Genomic DNA, 15,426 nt, shown 5'->3' on the forward strand with positions numbered 1-15,426 from the left:
CAGACAAGCATCCTGAAGTCTACCTACCTCATGGACAGTTCATATAAGAACTTGATTTGTTTACAATCTATTCCTTAAAATATTAGACCACATCCTATTGTAACTGGTCCTGTTAAAAAAGCTGTCTCCCACTTTCTTCAAAGCCACCCTGAAGTTTTGGGAAGTGGAGCTAAAGTCTTCCTGGGGCCTGTTCTTCACAAAGCTGAATAACTCCATGTCCCTCCACATTTCCTGAGAGGAGAGCATTGCTGGCCAGGGGTCTGTGTCAATCCATGAACGGGACGGGAATGCTGAGGAACGCGCCTCGAGCTGTTTGTTTTCCAGCTGTTTGGTTTCCACTCTCATTACATGGTTATGACAATGGAAAGATGCCAGCATCTCACATCCCCGGCAGCACACAAAGAACTTAATGTTACCTTACCTTAAAAAAGTAAACTTTTTTGACCAATCCCACAAAGCAAAAGCATATTGACAGTAGTTCTATCCAACCCCTAGAAGCACAGGTACCTTCGGTTAAAACAATGCTTGCTTTCTTGGAATACAATACCCACTTGTAAGCCTTAAAATACAATGCACAGAGCTCCATTATTAAGCTCAGAAGTTCCTAATATCTCACTAGATATACTTTTCTGTAGCTTAGGGAGTTATTCTAGCCAAGTTTTAATACAAAGACCATTGTTCTATTTACCCTCACTTTTTTACGTCTTATGTAATTTTGCTGCTGACTTATCTCATGGCTGCTGCTTAGCTCTAATCGCAGTTCTTATGTCTTTGAGCCCTGCCTTTTGCAGCTTTCCCAAAACCTTCTGACTAAAAAACCCTTCATAACCGTGTCATTTATTAACTGCCTTGCGTTTCATAGCTTTACTATAGTATATCTGCTTTTTACTTGCTTAAAGCATCCTTTTTGCTCACCTTAAGCCTTGCTATTTTACAACACAGCAATTTTAATGTTGTGAAAGTCCAGTCAGTTCAAAGGGCATAAGTCATGTCTGATAGCAATTACAAGTCATTGTCAGAAGAAGTCTCACCTGTTCCAAGGTCTTAATTCAAAACCTTCTTCTATGTCTATACCTTCATCCACCATCTCTGTGAGATTTTGAGAACTTTCTGTGAATCCATTTCCTACCTATGTCTCTTGTATGCTAAACACTTCTTTGATAGTTTTGTCCATCATTTGTGGCACACACTGAGGTATGCAAGGTATTACTACAGTATCACTGCCAAAACATCCAACACATATAGACCTATTTTACAAAGTTCCCTTTGTCAAGGTGCAAAGCTCCATCCTAGGAACAAATCATCTAACCAGGATCCAGCATCTTCTTTAGTTGGACCTGTCAAATCTTTCAGCTTTTGTATGTTTTTGTGGATGGATTCAGAATGATCAGACAGGTTCACGCAACACAATCCACAAATTCCTCACAACCATGTCCATGTGCCAGGAAAAAGAAAAAATCAACAGCTGCTCTATTTCAAAGGGTAGCATGCCCAACAATCTTAACATCTGTTTAACAGTGATATTAAACAGATGTTAACATCTGTTTAATATCACTGTGTTATTGCAGTGATATTGGCATTAGTTTGTTAAATTGTTAAACAGTTAAAACCAACCAACATCAGTGTATCATTCAATTTTGCTGCATTCTTTTCATCAGCTAATTTTTGGCAAAAGATCCTCCCATATCTTCCTCAATTTAAAAACGTTGCTTTTGACCTTTAATAAAAACTTCACCTTTGAAAACCCAATAGAGGGAATCTATAACGTCACAAAACAAAAACCACACTTTTGCCAAAAAAAGCTCTACAAAACCAACAATTGACACATTTATAAACAGCATAAAATCAGAGTTTGCAGGTCCCAGCAATGAACAAGTAACGTCAGGTGTGACCCGTGATCCCTCTGTTCAGCTCACGTCTGCGTACTTGCTTCTACAGTCTTGGACTCATCAACACCTTCTGGGGTGTGATATGGTTTGATGCTTTTCACTAGGACCCACTTAATTCCTGCACCTGTAGAGACAGAAGCATACCCTTTGCCCCAAGTGGTTAATCAGAAAGGACCTTCAATTTGTCCTGTCCCAGGGTTTCTAATTAAAACAGGGGGATTTTCTTTTCATTTTGCGTGTGTATTATTTGAAAAATGCCTAAAAATTGGTGGATCAGGTTCTGCAACAGAGCAGTTCAAGAAATTAAAAATATATAAAGCTTTGTTCAACCTCATCTGTGGTGTGATCTCTACTCCCCCCCTCATTCTTGATCAAGAATCTGTTCTAATGTCTGATGTGTCCTCTCAACAATTGCTTGACTTGTGGGAGAATGGTGACAAACAGCCCAATCCTTTAAAAATGTGGCAAATTTTTGAGATATATATGCAGGACCATTGCTGACTTTTACTTTTTGGGGCACACCCAATGAAGCAAAAGCTTGCAAAAAATGTTGACAAGCACAATTACCTGTTTCACCTGTGTGAAGAGAAGCAAAAACTGCACCAGAGAACGTGCCCACTGAAACATGAGTATTTTAAATTTACCAAAGGAAGGGTATTTAGTGATAGCCACAACTGCAGGCTCTGCAAACACTGCGTGTTGACCGCTCCTGTAGAAACAGAAGGCTCACAAGCTGGCAGTCAGGGCAAGTACTGATGATAGCTTTAGACTGACTTTTAGAAATTTGAAACATTTGCACAAGTGAAAAAAGACATGACTCAGTTTTGCTTGTTCAAAAATGTTTGCAAAGTGTTTGAAATAACCATTCCCAGTTTGTCTGCTCTCACATTTTCTTCCACTAAAAATCCAGAAAGTGAAGAATGAGCCCCAATGTGAGAAACAAAATATGGATTAGTTCTATATTGCAATGATGTATACAGACAGGAAAGCCAACAATATAAAGTGTCATTACTAACATCCTTTAGAACTGATCCTTCTAATCTTTTAACCACATTAGCAACACAATCTCTGATTAAAGTAAAAGGTTGTGGGAAGAGCTGAAAAGCATGAATCACAGCAGCAAGCTCAACAATCTAAGGAGATCCTTCTATTATTTGAAAATCTGATTCCCAGGTTTTAGATGTTTGGTTCAACCAAATTACAACTGATGTATGACTTTTCCCAGATCCATCAGGGAAGAAAGTTATTGCATTTAAAGGTTCCTCACTTAACATAGGTTCCTCTCTAAAACTCAATTTTGCTTGCAATAATTTGTGAACCACGTAAGGAACAGAACAAATACCTGGAAAATTTAACAATGCGTATTATAAATCATCAGAATTTTGCATTGCCCAATCAAGAGAATATTTTTTTCAGTGGTAAATAGATAACTGCAAATTTTGACTTGCTAAACTGAACAGTATTGTTCTGGCCTTAATGACAATTTGTGCTACCATCCCTAACACTGTAAAACTAGTCTTTGGAAACCTGTAGGGAAGAAAAACCCATTCTATTCTCAACAAAGGATATCTCTCAGAAGGGTCCCATTGAAAAATGAGACCATAAAGTCACATTTTTAATGTGACATTTTTAAAGAAAGAAGTCCAGGCTGAAGAGGTCCCATGTCTTCAGTCACTGCATTCATCTTCCTCAGGTCATGAAGCAACCTCCAGGAGCCCGATGTCTTCTTGTGGATGAGGAATATTGGTGAATTCCCGGGACTATTCATGGGTGTGATGTGATCTTGGACCTGTAATTGCTCCATTACCAATCTCTTAAGGATATTTAATTTTTTCTCTGTTAAAGGCCATTGATCAATCCTTATAGGATTACTGTGTGGCAGGGTGCCCTCAAAGAGGGGGAATAATGTGCATTGACTCCATGATTGCAGAAGGCTGAGCAATTGCTTTATCAAGCTATACTATATTATAGTATAGTACAGACTGAACAATTGCTTTATTAAGCTATGCTATATTATATGACACTACTACACTATACTACTAGGAAAAACCCATCTCCATTCCCAGCCAGTCCAACACACTGGATCCAATTGGGCAAGGAATCCAACACCAGCACCAGAGTCCAATTAGGAAACTACCTTTTGGTAAACAACCTCCAGAACACATTCCACATGTGCACAACAACAGGTGCAGAGATTAAGAGAAGAATTGTTTTCTCTGAGCTTTCTCACAGCTCTCAGGAAAATCCTGGCAGAGAATGAAGTCTCTTTCTGTCCACAGAATATGTGAATACCACAAGAGGATGATCGGATTTCCAGTTCAGGTTTAAAGTGGTAGGTTTTGATGTGGTTTCCATCACAAGCCGACTTTCGACAGTTTTGCTCCCTTCCCTGAGGGTGAGAAGCTTCTGAACAACAAAAGGACACATTGTGGCTGTCCCTTCTTCAGGAGCTCTGCTTTACACTGTGTTTTCTTTTTTTCTCTCATCACTCCTGTACCTGATACAGAAGAACAGGTAGTGTTGGCACAGTAACCAGCTGCCCCAGGAGCCCTGCCAAGAAAGGCACAGGAGCAGAGCTCCAAGTTCTTGGCAGTAGGGTTATAAATAAAGTTAGCTTTTGTAGGTGGGGTCATGAATTGTTAATTAATGCAATCAATTGTTATACTTAATTTAGGTAATAAGTTATAGAGTAATAAGTTACGGAATTAAATGTGCTGAAATAGGAATGCATGCCCAGTAGAGGGAGGGTGGTGAGATCTGGGTGAGGGAATTTGCTAGAAAACTGCCTCAGGAGATGATTACATTAATATGAAACATGATTGCAAGAGCAGCCAGCCAATGAAGCCTCAGAACTCTGGAATGATTGGCCAGAGATGCACCATCTTATGGAGTAACCAACAACCAAGACAAGGAGCATGCAACAGGTGGATTGAGAGCGCACCAATCCTTTAAGAGACTTTAAAAGCCCCGGGTGCTGAGCACCTGGGTCTTTCTGCCCAGCCCGTACTCAAGGAAACACCCTGTGCAGCACGCAGCATTGTTAGCTTGGAACTCGGACTTGCTGCCCAGGTCCCAGGCTCACCCTGGGCTCTCCTCTGCGCTTGTCTTGACTTTCAATAAACAGGCCCGAGCCTTTGGAAAGATCTTGGCTTCATTTTGCCAATTTCACTCAGGAGTGAGGCTCTTAAGACAGGGTGGCCAAACAAACTTTCTGCTTGTGTTGGGTTTTCACCAGCTATCGGTCACGCGAGTTTTTCAACTAGAAAATATTTTCTGCTGAATCATGACTCCTGTCACAAAGTGTTAACTATCCAAATCTAGCACACAAATTCCACACTGAGAGGAGCTAGAAATAAATTTATACTTCTCGTATTAGAGGAATTACTTTCATCTATACTACAACACTTATATTTCAGCCAAACGAGGCTGCCACATAAAGGAAGGAGGTCAAGGGCTTCTCTTTTCTTGGCCTCTTTTTTCCTATTCTTTTTGCTTTGTTTTGCCCTGTGGCCTCATCACAAACTAATATGGAATGAGATTGGTTTTCTGGACAGCAAGCTGGCACCTGATGAAAATAAACTAAATAAATGTGGAAAGCGGAAAATGGAGTGAAATTTCTTACATGGAGAAATAATTCAACTGTGTTAACTGTGCTATTAGACCTCTTTAAAAAAAACAAACCAAAAAACAACAAAAACCCAGCAGATGAAAAAGTCACTATGGCTTTCAGAATCCATTATGATACAGAGTTGGATATATATAAACAAATAATGTAAAGAAAAAAACCTTTTCTTTGATTGCATTAAACAAATGTTAGTGGTGGAACATCAGTTACTGCATTCACCTACTACATGAAGAGAGCTGTCACATGCATGTGATATAGAAAACACCCACCCACTCAGCCTGAAATACCCACAGGCCCACTTTTGAGCAACTAGTGACATGTGCTCTGTATGCACGACCACTCTGCAGTCAGGTTTCTTGTGTGCCATCAGGATGCCTATTAAAGATGGATATCATAAAAGGATTAAGGAGTCTGTCACATGCATTGTTTTCTGCTCTATTTCCTAGCCTGAGGGATTAGTCGGTGTAAACAGCTCAGGATCTCCACATTTTCCAGATGAGCCCGTGAAAAGAAAACAGTCACGAGAGCATCCAATATGAAACTTGGAAAGAAACGTGATTGAAGGCTGTCCTGATTTGCAAAATGATTGGTGCTGGTTTGCACTGTTGGAAACTCCTTGCTCTATGGAACCTCTTGTTTTCCTGACAATGAAGTCTGTCATTCCTGAGTAACAGCAGGCTCACACTTCCATAGCAAAAAGGTACCATCACAGCACCTAGTTTCATTTCCAGTCAATCACAGTCCATTTATATCTCAATAAGCCATTCTGAAAGCTTCCTTATACATTTTACATCTTATTAAAAACCGATAGTATTTGTTTAAATAATTTAACTTTGGAGACAGGAAGTTTTAGAAGTGACTCTCACAGCTGATGTTCTTTGTTGCTTGCAGCTGGTTACTGCATAAAGCAAGCTGTCGAGATGGGTGTCAGGTCCCAATATCCCTAAAGACTGGTAGATGATCTGGGTCCCAAATGCAAAATCAGCATTCCAATGTCAGGTATTATTCAAAGCATCAGATATTTCAAGTATGAAGAGACATGGGTTAGCTGCTTCTCTAACAAAAAGAGTTTCCTATCTTATAGGCTGGAGATGATTTAAACAATTTAGAAGTGATTTAGAAATCACTTGGGGTGATTTAAACAGAACTCTCCACAGCTCTCCCACAGCTTTCTGAAATACAGAAATAGTATTTAATTTATGCAGCCATTTGTAAAGAAGAAAAGAATTTGTTTTGTTCAATAAACAGAAATTCTTTTATTCATAAAAGTCATGCTAATTTTACAGAACAATGAAAGTAAAATCAGAAAAATATGCTTCTATTTACAATGCAATTTTTAGAAATCCTTTGTCTGCTAAGTCATATTTAATGGGATTTTTAGCTCTTTCACCTGCTCTTTCAGAATGCAGTCTGCTCAGAATAGTGAGCGAGTTTCTCCTAATTCAAGAAGCTGCTCAACTGCAGAGCATTGACAACTGCCTTTGTGAAATCCAGTATGAATTCACTTGTGAAAGTCAATTAGAATTTGGTATTTGGGTAGAGATTCTTATGCACACAACATCCAGACACCTCGCCAGTCAGAGTGTCTCAACACGGATGTGCACAGATTTATTTTACTTGCAATTTGTTTCTTTACCTTATCACAGAATGAGATCCCTGCCAACATAGGGACAAATTAAATCCCTTGCCCTTCAGCACTAGGGGTATTCAGCCCTCTGCTGTCATTTTTTAGCAGCCTGCTGATTTCCTGCTTGTAGATAATTGTATTACAATATGCCAGAAATCCATCGCAGAAGTAGTGTAAAGCCATCTCAGCACTTCTGTTTCCCTTCTTCCTAATAAATGCAAATTGATTCCTCCACCCCTCCTTGCACTCCTTTGACATCCACTACAGCTGCTCCTTGTCACACCTTATGGGCACACAAAGAGCATGACACAGCTGACACAGGTTCCAGCAGTGCAAACACAAAGTGCATAAAGTTTTTGTTGTCTGGTAAGTAACTTACCATGGCAGTCATGATGTAGATTACAAACAAACAAAACAAAACAAAACAAAACAAAACAAAACAAAACAAAAAAAATAAAAAAAAAGCTGAGATAATATTATAGATTTCCATAGATCAGAAAAACAAATAACCGAAACAAAGAAATTTAAAAAATAGGTAGACTGAAACTCTTAAGCTATCAAGAGACCAGAAAATTTTAAAAAGCAAACAACAAACAAATCAATTCTAGTCAAGACTTTTTTATTCTCTGTTCCTCCCTTTTCGAGCCCTTCAAGCCCTGAGCGAATACGAGTGCCCCTCCTTCATAAAGCAATTTGTCCAGCTGATGTTCAGCACAAGATCTGCCGAACTTCATCTGCAGGCTCAGAAGAACCGGTGTCCTTTGGCCACCCTCAGTTCCCACTGAAGATGGGAGCACCTGCAGAGCAGAGGGGACCAGCTGCAGCTCCAGACCCAGCTCTTGCTGCTCACAGCTGAGCCTGTGGCAAGCTCCAGGAGCTCCTGCCTTCTTGCTCCCTGTTTGCAGCTCCCTCCCTCCAGCCCCCAGGCCCTGCCCATCCCCTTTTTTGCCTCCCAGCTCACCCCTTCACTTTGCCTTCTCTTATTAAACAGTTTGACTTTTTCACTTGATTTGTGGCTCCCTCCGTGGAGCTGAAGCAGCACAAATCCTGAGCCCGGGGACACGCAGGGCCCTGCTGTTGTTCTCTTCCACGCTGTCGCCTGTGCACGGGCAGAGAGGAACAAGGGCAGCTCAGACTGCAAAAGTCCCTGTCCTGCTGCTCCAGTTGCACAGCACCATGGAGTTGAAGGTCGTGCTGAGCACGCTGAAGGGAACAAGGACCTGGGGATTTAGAAAAGCCAGTCTGAGTATGCTCTTCCATGGAAAGCATCCACCGAGGGTGGATGAAGAACACTCTGCTAATGTGGTGATGAGCCTCCTGCGCTGTGCCCCATCCTGTGACAGGTACGGGGCACAAGGGCCTCAAGAGCTCGGTGCTCACCGGCCCATAGGACCCCTCACCCTGCACAGCCTGTCCAGTGGGGTCTGCCAGAGAGACAGGCAGAGAACTCCAGGACCCTCGGGCCCCTCTGTTTCCTGAGCTGCTGCCATGCTCCCCCCCTGCCCCTCAGGGCATCGGGGCTCTGTCACCCGGCCCCATGTGGCTGCACAGGGCACGGTACTGACGTGCAGCTCTGCTCCCAAGGGCTGCTGTACTGATGTGGAGAAGCATCGGCACGTCAAGACCCGCAGTGCAGAAAGTGCTTCCAGCATTGTTCTCTGTGATAGAGGACAGGCCACTGTACAGCATGTTCTTCTACAGTGGGGATAACGAGGCCGTCTTTGCCCTGGCTGTGAGTTTCTGCAACTGGCCTTTGCTCACCCTCTGGGTTGCCTCTCCATGCTCTCCCTGCCCTGCAGCTCCCTGCCTCAGCTGCTGGGCTGAAAGCTGGGCTAGGGGCAGGCTCAGGGCCAGCAGGCCAGCTGCTCGCCCTGCATCTCCCCTTGGGCCCTGCCACATGCACAGCTGGGCACTGAGCACTGCTTCGGGCTGCTCTCTCCTTTGCAGGCAACTGTGGCGCTGTGGAAGATTGCCCACATGCCTGAGTGGCACGACGCAGTAGTCCTTCATTCGGCCCAGCTGTTTGTGGCTCTGCTCTTGCAAGTTTTTGCCACCACAGAGGCCCCCTTGTGTTCCCGCATCGCCTTGCACCTGCTCAGCCTGCTCATCGGGAAGCAGCCACGCTGGCATCTGCCTGCCCTGGCGTTCTTTGTGGAGGTGAGCCTGATGGCCAGCGCTGCCTGGCTGAGCTGCCTCCCAGCTCTCTGCCCTCTGGTAGCTGCAGCCCCTGGGACGCTGCCCGTGCCCACTGCTGCTGCTGCCTGGGCCCGGCCCTGTGCGGCTCCGGGCTCCTGCTGGCCGGGTCCCTCGTCACTGCCCTGTGCATTTCAGCTCCTGGAGTGTCTGGACTTGAGCAAACACGGTCACAGTGCCCTGTCGGTCGTATCCAGGCACCTGCCCAGGGAGTGCAGGGACAGGCTGCGCCTGGAGCTCAGAGGCCTCGTGGTGCTCAGCAAGGAGCCCTCGCTGGTGAGAAGGGGGCAGTGGCTGAAGCCGCGCTGGCAGCGTGGGGCTGGGGAACACAGACCTTTGGGCTTGGCTGGCCTTTGGCACCAGAGGCAGCTGCTCCCAGCTCTCCTGCCTCCCGCTTCAGCTGCCTGAGTGCCCCAAGCAGCTGCTGCTGCTGCAGCTGTCCTCAGCTTCACAGCACAGCCTCGTCTTGCACACAGAGTGGAGGAATACGCGGCCTGTATCAGCACCTTCTGGAGCAGCTGGCTGATCCCGATGCAGAGATGGTCGGGATGATCCTCTCTGTGCTTACATATATGCTCCAGGAGAAAGACCTCAAGATACCCGGCATCACCGCCCTGAAGCTGGCTGAACCACTCCTGCCACACTTTGAGAATGTAAGGCTCTGTGCCCCCAGCCAGGAGCACTTGAGGCTGCCTAGAAATTTTGTGTCTTGTGCAGTTTGAGGCCTCTGCCCTGCTGGGCCTGGAGTAGTTGGTGCTAAGGTCTTTTCCTTTGTTCCAGGAAAGCAGCCATGTGCAGCTGCTCTCCATTCAGCTCTTCAGCAAGGTGATGGAGCTGGTAGTGGAAGAGGGCAAAAAGCCTTTGACAAGAATTGTGAGCCGCAGCCTGCTTCCTCTCTTCTTCTGCTGGCACAATGAGAACCGGCGTGTGGCCAAGGTGAGGCTTTGTGTGATGCTGCTGCATCCCTGGCAAGAGGTTCGGCTGCCTCCAGCCCTGGCAGCTGGCAGGCTGCAGCCTTGCATGGCCTTGGCACAGGGACACGGGTCCTGTGCCCTGGGCTCTGGTTCCACCTCTGGCTGTGTGCTGCTCTCCAGGCCTCTTTGGAAACACTGCTTTGTGCGGCCCGGTTCCTGAGGAGGAGGGACATGGAGGAGCTGCTGAGGAAGGAGCAGCGGATGAAGTTCGCCGAGCACCTGGTAAGGAGAGCCTGGAAGCGCCAGCCACGGGCTGGAGAAGCCCCCTGGCCCCGGAGCTCAGTGTGCGGGGCTGGCAGCTGTGTCCCTGCCCAGCGCCGCCCCCGGGGCCGCCAGCCCGCGCCCCGCACGCCGCTCCCTGCCCTGGGCCGTGCGGGCCGGCTCGGCCGGTGCTGGGCGCAGGGAGCGCCCGGCCGAGGGGCAGAGCCCGCGCCGAGCCTTCGCTCCCCGCAGCTGCTGCAGGACGAGAGCCGAGCGGCCGAGCAGCTGCGCTGGGCCCTGCCGCGCCTGCAGAGCCCGCAGAGGCCCCTGCGAGAGGCGGCCGTCAGGATCATCGGTGAGCGGCGTCCCTCCCCGCCTCCCGGCCCGGCCCTGCCCCGGCAGCGGGAGCCGCGCCCGGGCCGCTGCAGCCCCGCCCGCCCTCGGCGCTGCCGCCGCCCTCCCGCAGCCGTGCCCTCCCTCGGGCGGCAGCGAGCGGCAGGGCCCGGGCTGAGCCCTGCCGGGGAGGAGGGCGTGCGGCCCCGGGGCTGGCAGCGCCCGTGTCGGGCAGCTGTGCCGCCTGGGGCCGCCACAGCCTCTGTGTTGCCAGGGGTGGCCGGAGTGCTCCTGATGGGGCAGAAGGAGGAGCTCCAGGTCCTCGCTGAGGGTGAGTGATGGCAGCCGTGTGCCAGCGGGGACCGCCGGGGGCAGCTGCACATCCTGGCCCCAGAGCTACAATCCTTGCCCGGGCTGCCCAGGGCTCTGCTCTCTGTGTGGACCAGGGACAGTGGGGCCAGAGCCCGGAGAGCTTTCAGGGACACGTGTGGGATGCGAGGCCAGCGCCTTCCGGCCAAAGCCCTTGTCTGCCGCTCCCTCCTGGCCATGGCAAAGCTGGGTGGGAAGGCCCTGGCAGGAGGCTTTGCTTGGATTCCAGCAATCAGGCCTCTGACCGTGGCACTGTTCCTTTCTTTTCCAGCCCTTCAAGCCCTGAGCGAATACGAGTGCCCCTCCTTTATAAAGCAATTTGTCCAGCTGACATTCGACGCAAGATCTGCCGAACTGCGCCTGCAGGATGGGAAGAATCAGTGTCCTTTGGCCACCCCCAGTTCCCACTGAAGATGGGAGCACCTGCAGAGCAGAGGGGACCAGCTGCAGCTGCAGGCCCAGCAGCTCTTGCTGGTCACAGCTGATCCTGTGGCAAGCTCCAGGAGCTCCTGCCTTCTCCCTATCTGTTGGCAGCTCCCTCCCTCCAGCCCCCACACCCTGCCCATCCACGTTTTTCCCTCCCAGTTCACCCCTTTGCTTTGCCTTCCCTTAATAAACACTTTGGCTTTTTCACGTGACTCGTGGCTCTCTCTGTGGAGCTGAAGCAGCACAAATCCTGAGCCCGGGGACACGCAGGGCCCTGCTGCCGTTCTCTTCCACGCCGTCGTCTGTGCACGGGCAGAGAGGAACAAGGGCAGCTCAGGCTGCAAAGGTCCCTGTCCTGCTGCTCCAGTTGCACAGCACCATGGAGTTGAAGGTCGTGCTGAGTACACTGAAGGGAGCAAGGACCCTGGGATTTAGAAGAGCCAGCTTGAGTCTGCTCTTCCATGGCAAACATCCACCGAGGGCAAAGGAGCTTGCGGTGCTTTTCACTACACCCGTCCTGTACTGAAGTGGCTGTTGTGAAAAATACAGCCACCCCCATGAAACTTAGCAGTGTGAAGAAACTGCTGCACAGCAACAGCTGAACTTCAGTGTGTCTGAGCCAGTGCTGCAGGCTCAAATGCTGGCAGCATTATCTCTGCACCCTGGGACACTTCCCGGTTCCTGTGCCTTGACACTGCTTTCCCATGGGGCTGGGGAAGGAGTTTGGCTCTATGAACTGCCTGGTGCTGTGAAACAGGTTCATTTTTGTCAGATGAGGTGATGGTGTGCACGTGTCCACGTCTCCCTGCCTTAGTGCCCTTTGTGAGCTTCTTACTTGAGCTGGAATTTGTGGAGTGGTTAAAGCTTGCTGCCTTTTATTTCTTTGCTCCTATTCAGAGAAATGAGTTGTTGAAGTCTTTGAAATGTTCCGTTTTCATCCTTATGCAAGATAGTGAGGAATGCCTTCTTTTCATCCCTTAGGTAATTCTTTGCTTTATTATTGCATGCATTGAGATAGGATTAGTGTGGGTTACAAGCAGTAAGAGAATATGGAATAAGACAACAATAAGCACAAGAGCAAAAGATAAAAATAGTCTCAGGAATTAACCTAGTAGTTTGATATTTCTATGAATATATAAAACACTTGCAACAATGCTTAAATCTCTTTTTCTTTCTGATAAAAATGTGTTTTCAAATATTTTGCATACAGGATTCCCCTGGGATGGAAGAACTTGAAGCATTTCAAGTCTGCAGCTTCAGGAATGAAATAAACTTTTGACTCAAGTTGTCAACCTGAATAAACTCTTAATTACCCCACAGCAATTGCAAGTTATAGCTAATAAGGATGGAATAAAAACACAATTGCCCTTTTTGCTCTTATCATTTTCTCCCTGGTCCTATAAAATTTGGGTCTGTGCCTTGTTCCTTAGTTTGCTTTCCAAACCATTCCATGTCCTCAGTAGATCTGGAGAACTGTCTCATGCGTAGATCTGAAGAATCAGTTTTGAATCTAGGAAATTAAAGGAAGAATCACATTTCATAAGCTTGGGCTTGGATTGAAAGCTTGAGATCATTGAAGTAGACATTGCTGAATGTTCAACCTGGTCTGGCAGGCTCCTCTCTCTGAAAGGTGGGCAACTGAAACTTCTGTGCTTGCACAGAAAGGCAAGTTATGGGATAGCTGGGAATTGGCTCTGGCCAGCTGGTGTCCCAGGTGTCATCTTTAATAGTTGTTTTCTTATGTTATCAGTAACCAGGCCTTTAGGCCAAGCACCTGTAGTGTTTGGGTTTTTGGTTGTTGGTTTTTTTTTTTTAATTTTTAAAAATTATTTGAGGGTTGGTCTGTTTGGTTTTACTTCTGTTTGCTTGTTTTAGTTTTGGCCAGCTGCGTTGGCAGGTGGCTGTGAGTGCACTGTAGTACCCCCAACTGCTGCCCAGCTCTGCTCTATTATGTTTCTTTTTCTTAGCCAGGTCTCATAAGCCCTCAAAAGAAAGATAATACACCCAAGGACAACTTATCTATTACTCTGGGGGCATAAAATTAGCAGGATGACTTCTGCTGCAGTGTTAGAAACAAAAAGGTTTAATAAAAGGCATAATAACAAAGAGAAAAACTCGAGCCAGGTGCAGCAGTCCGCTCCTGGTAAAAACACTTCACAAAAGCACTTAGCTCTTTTCTTCTCTTCTTTTTCTCCCTGATGGATCAAGTGGCACTTTTTGGCTTCTATCCAATTAGATGTCCTCAAGTATTTGGTGAAGTCCCTGAGGTCCCATGAGGTGGCTTTTCACCTAATCCTTGAGAGAAACTTCTGGCCTTCTTTCCTTTTCTGGGGGACAAAGGCTAGTTTTGCCACTCTGCCATTAGGGTGCACACTCCTACAGACATGGCTCTCTTTTCTTTCTTGGTCTCTTACCCCTCTGGCACTCAATGCCATACTTGCTATTGTAGTCATTAGGTACACGGTCCTGCCAGGATGGTTGACTAATTCAGGAACAAACAGCCTTGCTGCCATACCAGGGACACTGCTCTGGAAATGGGCAGAAAGAGAAACCATTTAATGTTTTTCACTTTAGAAATGTCCATTGCAGCTTTATTTGCAGCAGAGTTACATTTACTGGACTGTCCAATACAATTCCATGTGTCCAGAGCTGACTTTAATCACATAATTTAGGAGTGTCCAGCTGTAAATCTCACAGCCATGGGATCAAAAGTCCTTTCCACTTCTGGTTAAGTGGCTCTCCATTCCGGGTCTGGATGTACATCCAGTCTCCTGACTAGTGAGGACATTCTTGAACATTCAGGCTTATTAGTGAGACCAAAACAACAAACTTGCACGATGATAAAATCATTTTCTCCTAAGGGTTATGCTCTAGCAGCAGCATTTTGGCTTCCAGCCTTTGGTGGCAGAGAAGGCTCAATAGCCAGGGCTGCCAGAAGGAGGCAGGGCAGGAGCAGTTTGCAAAGCTTCATTAAGAATCCAGGGAAACTGAGTCCCCATTTAATCCCCATTTTCTTTCCAGAGAGCCTCTAGGGATATTTTAATCCACCACCTTCTATCAACAACCATAACTTTTTGGAGGTGGTGCCAAGATTTTGTTTTCTCAGTTTTGATCCTTGTATGTTGAAATAACTTACAATAACACAGAAGAAGGTCAACAGGCATCAGCTGTTTCTCATGCATGGTATGGGGTTCCCCCCTCTGCAAGGGGTCCAAACTTTTCATACCACAAGTTGTTCCCTGAGCAAAAGACCAGCGCTTTTCACCATGTGCTTCCTTCTCCAAAAGTTCTATTTCATTCCCCCAAATCCAAATTCGCAAAACATTCTCCATTTCCCTTTCTTTGCGATCATTGCTTATTTTCCCGTGTAGTTCAACCACTTCTGTTGCAGAATGAGGTATCACTGCAGACACTGCATCCTGGTAAGTGAATTCCTTCTTTATCAGTGAGCAGGCCTTGGGATGAGGAGGGAAGAAGATTGGCTTTGCAGAGCTGAACCTCTCCTCCAGGGAGCAGAGGAAGGTGACATCATCTTCGGGGCATCCTGCCTCTGTATTTTATAGGGGTGGGGAGAGTTAAGGGTGAGGGGCGGGGTTGGACTTTAAGGCAGTAAAGCCCTCCCAAGGGCTGTGGGGCTGACCTTGCAGTCAGGAAGGCCTGGCTGTTCCTGGACTATGGAAAACACTGCTTCCAGACCTTCCCCAGCAGTGTTAAATTGCAACTCTAAAGCTCTTTGGCTTTGGAAGAGCGTGTTTCACTGGTTTCTCATGGTTTGGGGGCTGGCTTCAT

The sequence above is a fragment of the Passer domesticus genome, unplaced genomic scaffold, assembly GCF_036417665.1.
Source record: "Passer domesticus isolate bPasDom1 unplaced genomic scaffold, bPasDom1.hap1 HAP1_SCAFFOLD_66, whole genome shotgun sequence".
Classification (NCBI taxonomy): Eukaryota; Metazoa; Chordata; class Aves; order Passeriformes; family Passeridae; genus Passer; species Passer domesticus.